Source organism: Phyllobates terribilis, unplaced genomic scaffold, assembly GCF_046119375.1.
Source record: "Phyllobates terribilis strain yellow unplaced genomic scaffold, ASM4611937v1 Scaffold_2__4_contigs__length_985480577, whole genome shotgun sequence".
In the NCBI taxonomy this organism is placed as follows: domain Eukaryota; kingdom Metazoa; phylum Chordata; class Amphibia; order Anura; family Dendrobatidae; genus Phyllobates; species Phyllobates terribilis.
The window spans coordinates 737,294,880-737,302,837 of NW_027362762.1; positions in this window are offsets into that span (position 1 = coordinate 737,294,880).

Below are 7,958 nucleotides of genomic sequence, written 5' to 3' on the forward strand. Positions count from 1 at the left end.
TTGTAACCTTGGTCTGTGCCTTGCCACAATTCTGTCTCTGAGCTCCTTGGGCAGTTCCTTTGAGCTCATGATTCTCATTTGGTCTGACATGCACTGTGAGCTGTGAGGTCTTATTTTGACAGGTGTGTGCCTTTCCAAATCAAGTCCTATCAGTTTAATTAAACACAGCTGGACTCCAATGAAGGAGGAGAACCATCTCAAGGAGGATCACAAGCAAATGGACTGCATGTGACTTAAATATGAGTGTCTGAGCAAAGGGTCTGAATACTTATGACCATGTGATATTTCAGTTTTTCTTTTTTAAAAAATTTGCAAAACTTTCTACATTTCTGATTTTTTTTCAGTAATGATGGCGTGCAGAGTGTACTTTAATGAAAAAAAATGAACTTCTTAGAATTTACCAAATGGCTGCAATGAAACAAAGAGTGAAAATTTTATAGGGGTCTGAATACTTTCCTTATCCACTGTATACCCACTTGACCATTGTGGTGATTGTTAGAGGATTGTGAACCACACTACATAAGGACAGCCATGTGTTTGTTCACTTATACTTGACAAAGACCCATATAGGTTCAAAACATTGTTTATGGAATGACGGAATAAACACTTCTGCAGTTGAACACCCTGGCATGGACACTGTCTATTCTTTATTGTATGCTAATATACCCCCAAGTTGGTTCCTTGAGACTGTTGACATGCGTCCTCCACGGTAAGTGCTGCCGGCCACTACTTTCTTCGAGAGGTTATTAATCAACATATGCAGTTTGGAGGGTTCCTTGATCAATTGGAAAAGGTAAGGGTATCCAGCCGTTTTTTGGATAAAAGTGTATTAGTAGAATTGAATAAAAACAAAACATTTTGGAAAAGGTCTCACATTTTTCTATAGTACTGGGAATGTTCTGTTTTTATTTAATTCTACACATAAAATTGTTTTAAATGTTTTCTAAAACAAAATCAGCTAGATATCCTTATCTTTTCCTATTTCTGCCACCAAGCAGGAGTGGTTTTTCATCCGAGCTGAGGATTCACTGGCTAGTTCATCTTGGGTGTGCTGGATCACTCTCTCTTATTTATTGCCTTGATGCATTACTTTTAGAGTCAGAACAGCTGCAGAGTTAAAATAATAAAAGTGGACAGAGCAGGGTTACACCTTTATAAGAGAGCAGTGGTATAATGCTTGACTCTTCTCCATCCACTTCTAGTGAAGCAATGATGTAATGAGCGACCCAGATCCGTACAGGAGGTACAGGAGAACGAAGACAAGGACGAGATCAGACAGTCTGAGATCGAGGCAGTCATCAGAAGTTCAGGATACGTAGCCGAGGTCAGGAGCGGAACACCCACACACACCCGCTAATCTAATGGCACACGTGATACACTCCACGTATCTAACCCCAGCTTATGATAAAGTGAGCAGCACTAACAGAATTGGTGCTGCCGGCCGTCCTGGATGACAGTCTACTTGTCAGTTTCACTGGCAGTCACCAACAAAATGGCTCCGCACTGTGATTTTAAACTTCATCCTCTCTTACCTTTTTGCAAACACCCAGAAGGAGATGAGTGATGTCACATACATGAGAGCAGACCCCGCCTGGGAGCAGTGGTGTAATGTGTGATCCCACTCCTTCCACTTCCGTGGGAGTAGTGATGTAATATATGACTCCACTCCATGCACTTCTATGGGATCAGTGGTGTAATGTGTGACCCCGCTCCTTCCACTTCCGTGGAGGCAGTGGTGTAATGTGTGACTCCGTTCCGTATACTTCTATGGGAACAGTAATACAGTGGACAGAGCGGGGTCACACATTACACTACTCCCACAGAAATAGACAGAGCAGGGTCACGAATTACACCACCTCTCCCTTAGAAGTAGACTGAGCGGTATCACACATTACACTACTGCTCCTATAGAAGTGAACTGAGCAGGGTCACATTTTTATGGGAGCAGTGATGTAATGTGTGACACTGCTCCGTCCACTTCTATGGGAGCAGTGTTGTAATGCGTGACTCTGCTCCATCCACTTCAATGGGAGCAGTGGTGTAATGCGTGACGTCGCTCCATCCACTTCTATGGGAGCAGTGGTGTAATGAGTGACCCGGCTCCGTCCACTTCTATGGGAGCAGTGGTGTAATGCGTTCCCTGGCTCCGTCCATTTCTATAGGAGCAGTGGTGTAGTGCGTGACTCTGCTCTGTCTACTTCCATGGGAGTAGTAATGTAGTGGACCGGGTCTTGTCACACATTACACCACTGCTCCCATAGAAGTAGACGGAGCAGGGTCACATCTTACATACATTAGATACTGCATATCTAATCCCATCCTGTGTGATACACTCCACTGAGCTCAATCCCATCATGTGATAAACTCAATTTAGCTCTGTATCTAATCTCAGCATGTTACTCTAAGTGTATCTAATCGCACACTTGATACACGTATCTAACTCCAGCTTATGATAAAGTGAGCAGCACTAACAGAATCAGTGCTGCCGGCCGTCCTCTGACAGTCTACTTGTCAGTATCACTAGCAGTCACCAACAAAATGGCTCCGCACTGTGATCCTAAACTTCAGCCTCTCTTATCTTTTTGCAAACACCCAGGAGGGGAGGAGATGAGGGATGTCACATACATGAGCAGACCCCGCCCACATTTACTGCAGTCCTAACGTGAGCTAGTTGTACTTTTTGGTTTTCATGGCAAATTTTTTGCAGCTGCTCCCCCTAGTGTTTAATAATGGAAATATCAAACCTTTTTAAATTATTTTTTTTTCATATTTTACTTAATTAAAAACAATAATATTAATATATATTTTTTAATTAAAACATTAATACAATACATTTTTTCAATTGTTGAAAAAAAATGTTTTTACATGGTACCTTCCCTTTAATGCTTGCAAACTCTGCTGTTTAACGGCAACTCAAACTGTCAAATCAGTCAATAAGGATTTAGGGCACTTTTACATGACAATATTTTGCATCAGTATTTATCAGATGCCAGGAGTGGATCCAAAACACAGAAGAAGTGAAAGTGATTCTGTTATTATTTTTCTCTGTGTTTATTTCCCTCTGGTTTTTAACTTACAAATACTGGTGTAAATTACTGCCCAAAATACTCACTGTGTGAATGAGGCGAGGAAGCTGCTTGTAATATTGTAATATAAGTCCTTATTCCAAGGATTAGTGCACACTTGCAGGTGCTGTGCTGTAATGCTTGTCTTCTCTGCTCCATCATACTCCCCAGAGCAGGGGCAACTCTTGGGGCAAAACTGCGGCTGGCAGATGTCTACACATATCTCTCAGTAAAATGTGATGGACCCCGACTCCCAAATAAAATTAATCAGAAGCACAGAAAATAAATACACGAAGCATTGCAGTTAGGTGTCAAACGTTCTTAACTTTATTTAAATTTACATGACACCGAAAATAGCTCAACCCCCGACTCACGAAGAATCACCCTCCAGCACTCAGGAGAGGAAAACCCCCTGTGGAGGAAACCTCTAGAGAACCATGGCTGGAAGATTGCCCTTCCCTTGGACTTAGAGAGTTAATGCCGATATATAACAGATGTAACTGCAGAAATTTACAATTTGTACATTTGACCAGATTTACAGAGAATGACATATTAAATATAGACTATAAATGTGATAAACCGGATGTGGAAGAGATCTGGCTGTGATATCTGTCATCAAATTGATTGCTAGAACGAATTTGGTTGATTTGATTGCCCAGGTGGATGTATCATTTCTCCTTTACAGATCCAGGTCCAAGTCTCCAGAAGTTGAATCTCAGTTACAGTTTGTTATGGATAACCCCTAGTAGGTTAACAAAAAAAAACTCCCCCTCCCAATTTATCACTCCTTAAAGTCATAGATCCGTCCATGAACTCCCAATGGAGAGCAGCTCTTTGCAGAGGGTAACAGAAGGGGATCCTGTGCTGCCCCCCCCTCTGTTACCTTCTCATGCCCTGAGGGTGTCTAAAGCAGACAACCCCTTTCCCTGCTAGAACCTCCAAATTATACCAAGGTCGGCACATTACGTGGGGTGGTCAAGCTCAAGGTCCTCAGGCGCATCAGTAATGGCACTGATCATAACAGCACGCCCTTCTTTTATGGAATCTTCTTTATGACACTTGTTTATGACCTCACAACAGTTGTCACGGTTACTACAGGGGCTGTTTGTGATGCAGGGCTCAAGTATTAACCCTTTCATCATTGGTAATTCACTTTCATTAAAGAGGCAAAAACTGCACTTGTTTCCAAGCAAGCGCCTTATCATTACGGTTTCCTGTAGGCACCATAAGAAATACAGAATACTGATTAAACATGAAAATACTTAAGGAGTGTTTTGCACTTTTTAGATGCAGAGATTGTGCTTGTAACTAGTACTTTACAAAGAAAAAAATTAGGAAATTGCTTGTAAAATAATATTATAGGGAATTGCATTTCAAGCATTTTCCTAATGTACAGGGTGGGCCATTTATATGGATACACCTAAATAAAATGGGAATGGTTGGTGATATCAACTTCCTGTTTGTGGCACATTAGTATATGGGAGGGGGAAAACTTTTCCAGATGGGTGGTGACCATGGCAGCCATTTTGAAGTCAGCCATTTTGGGTCCAACTTTATTTTTTTCAGTGGGAAGAAGGTCATGTGACACATCAAACTTATTCAGAATTTCATAAGAAAAACAATACTGTGCTTTGTTTTAACATAACTTTATTCTTTCATGAGTTATTTACAAGTTTATGACCACTTATAAAATGTGTTCAAAGTGCTGCCCATTGTGTTGGATTGTCAATGCAACCCTCTTCTCCCACTCTTGATACACTGATAGCAACACCGCAGAAGAAATGCTAGCACAGGCTTCCAGTATCCGTTGTTTCAGATGCTGCACAGCTCGTATCTTCACAGCATAGACAATTACCTTCAGATGATCCCAAAGATAAAAGTCTAAGGGGGTCAGATCGGGAGACCTTGTTGGCCATTCAACTGGCCCACGACGACCAATCCACTTTCCAGGAAACTCTTCATGTAGGAATGCTCGGACCTGACACCCATAATGTGGTTGTGCACCATCTTTTTGGAAAAACTCAGGGAACGTGCCATCTTCAGTGCATAAAGAGGGCAGCACATCATCATGTAGCAATTTCAGATATCCAGTGGCATTGAGGTTTCCATTGATGAAGAATGGCCCCACTATCTTTGTACCCCATATACCTCACCTTACCATCAATTTTTGTGTTCCAACAGTCTTGGAGGGATCTATCCACTGTGGGTTAGTGTCAGACCAATAGCGGTTGTTTTGTTTGTTAACGTCACCATTCACAAAAAAGTTTGCCTGATCACTGAACATAATGTTCTGTGTAAACTGAGGGTCCTGTTCCAATTTTTGTTTTGCCCATTCTGCAAATTAAGTGCGCCGATCTGGGTCATCTTCGTTAAGATGCTGCTGCAGCTGGATTTTGTAAGGGTGCCATTTGTGAGTAGCTAATATCCGCCAAAGTGATGTTCGACTGATGCCACTCTCCAGTGACATGCGGCGAGTGGTACGCTGTGGGCTCGCTCTTGCTGAATGAAGCTAGGACAGCCATTGATGTTTCTTCATTAGTAACAGTTTTCTTGCGTCAACATTTTGGCAAATCCAACACTGAACCTGTTTCACGAAATTTGGCAAGCAGTTTGCTAACTGTAGCATGGGAGATGGGTGGTCTCGTAGGGTGTCTTGCATTGAAATCTGCTGCAATGACTCGGGTACTGCGTTCACCAGACATCAACACAATTTCTATCCGCTCCTCACGTGTTAACCTCTGCGACATGTCAATGGCTGTAAACAAAGAGAAACTTGTAAATAACTCATGAAAGAATAAAGTTACATTAAAACCAAGCACACCATTGTTTTTTCCTACGAAATTCTCAATAAGTTTGATGTGTCACATGACCCTCTTCCCATTGAAAAAATAAAGTTGGATCCAAAATGGTCGCCATGGTCACCACCCATCTGGAAAGTTTTCCCCCTTCCATGTACTAATGTGCCACAAATAGGAAGTTGATATCATCAACCTTTCCCATTTTATTTAGGTATATCCATATAAATGGCCCACCCTGTACATTCTACATAGTTATATAGGTTGAAAAAAGGCCTAGGACCATAGAGTTCGAACTTTCTTCAAAGTTATACATTTTCTATTGCTAGATTATTTATAACTCACAATGTCATGTTTTGTTAAAAAAGTATCCAGACCTTTTTAACCCCTTTACCCCCGAAGGTGGTTTGCACATTAATGACCAGGCCAATTTTTACAATTCTGACCACTGTCACTTTATGAAGTAATTACTCTGAAACGCTTAAACGGATCTCACTGATTCTGAGAGTGTTTTTTCGTGACATATTGTACTTCATGATAGTGGTAAAATTTATTCAGTATGACTTGTGTTTGTTTGTGAAAAAAATGGAAATTTGGCGAAAATTTTGAAAATTTCCCAATTTTAATTTTCATGCCCTTAAATCAGAGAAATGTCACACAAAATACTTAATAAATAACATTTCCCACATGTCTAGTTTACATCAGCACAATTTTGGAATCAAATTTTTTTTGTTAGGAAGTTGTAAGGGTTAAAATTTGACCAGCGATTTCTCATTTTTCCAACAAAATTTAGAAAACCATTTTTTTAGGGACCACATCACATTTGAAGTGACTTTGAGGGGCCTTTATGACAGAAAATACCCAAAAGTGACACCATTCTAAAAACTGTACCCCTCAAGGTGCTCAAAATCACAATCAAGAAGTTTATTAACCCTTCAGGTGCTTCACGGTAATTTTTGAAAGAAAAAAATTGACTTTTAAATTTTTTCACAAAAATGTTACTTTGGACCCAATTTTTTTTATTTTCGCAACGGTAAGAGGAAAAAATGGACCCCAAAATTTGTTGTGCAATTTCCCCTGAGCACACAGATACCCCATATGTGGGGGAAAACCACTGTTTGGGCGCACGGCAGGATTCGGAAGGGAGGGAACGCTATTTGACTTTTTGAATGTAAAATGTGCTTGAATAGTTAGCAGACGCCATGTTGCATTTGGGGAGCCCCTGATATGCCTAAACAGTGGAAACCCCCACAAGTGACACCATTTTGGAAACTAGACCCCTCAGGGAAGTTATCTAGATTTGTGATGAGCACCTTGAACCCCCAGATGCTTCACAGAAGTTTATAACATTGAGCCGTAAAAATAAAATTTTCACATTTTTCCCACAAAAATGTTTTTCAGCCCCCAGTTTTGCATTTTCATAAGGATAAGGGTAACAGGGCAGGACTCTAAATTCCAAATATCTTTTTTAAAATGTGGAGCCCAAATTGGATCCCATATCTAAGATATGGCCTTGCAAGGGATTTATAGAGGGGTAATAATACATTGGGATTACAAGATTTTCTCTCTCTTTTTATACAACCTAGAATCTTGTTTGCCTTTGCAGCTGCTGCCTGACATTGAGTACTGCTGTTCAGCTTACTTGTAACCAGAATACACAAGTCCTTCTCCTGTTTTGTAATCTATTACATTTAGGCCACAGCCCCACTATCAGTATTTGGTCAGTTTTCGGTCAGTATTTTTTCTCAGGAGTGGGAGCCAAAAGCAGGATTGGGTGATAAATGCAGAATTGGTGCACTTGTTTCTGTTATACCTTTTTCTCTGATTGTTCCTCACCTGGTTTTGGTTCCCACTCATGAGAGAAAATACTGACTGAATACTGAACAAATACTGATAATGGGGCCGTGGCCTTAATCTATATGCAGCAGTATGATTGCTCTCATTGCGGTGCATAAGGCTATGTGCCCACGATGCAGAAATGCTCCGGATTTTTCCTGAGCGTTTCTGCATCTCCCTAGCAGAAAAAACGCATGTGGATTGTACATGTGGTTTTCCTGCCAGGCACAAGCGTAATTGAAGCGTTATGCACATGCGATTT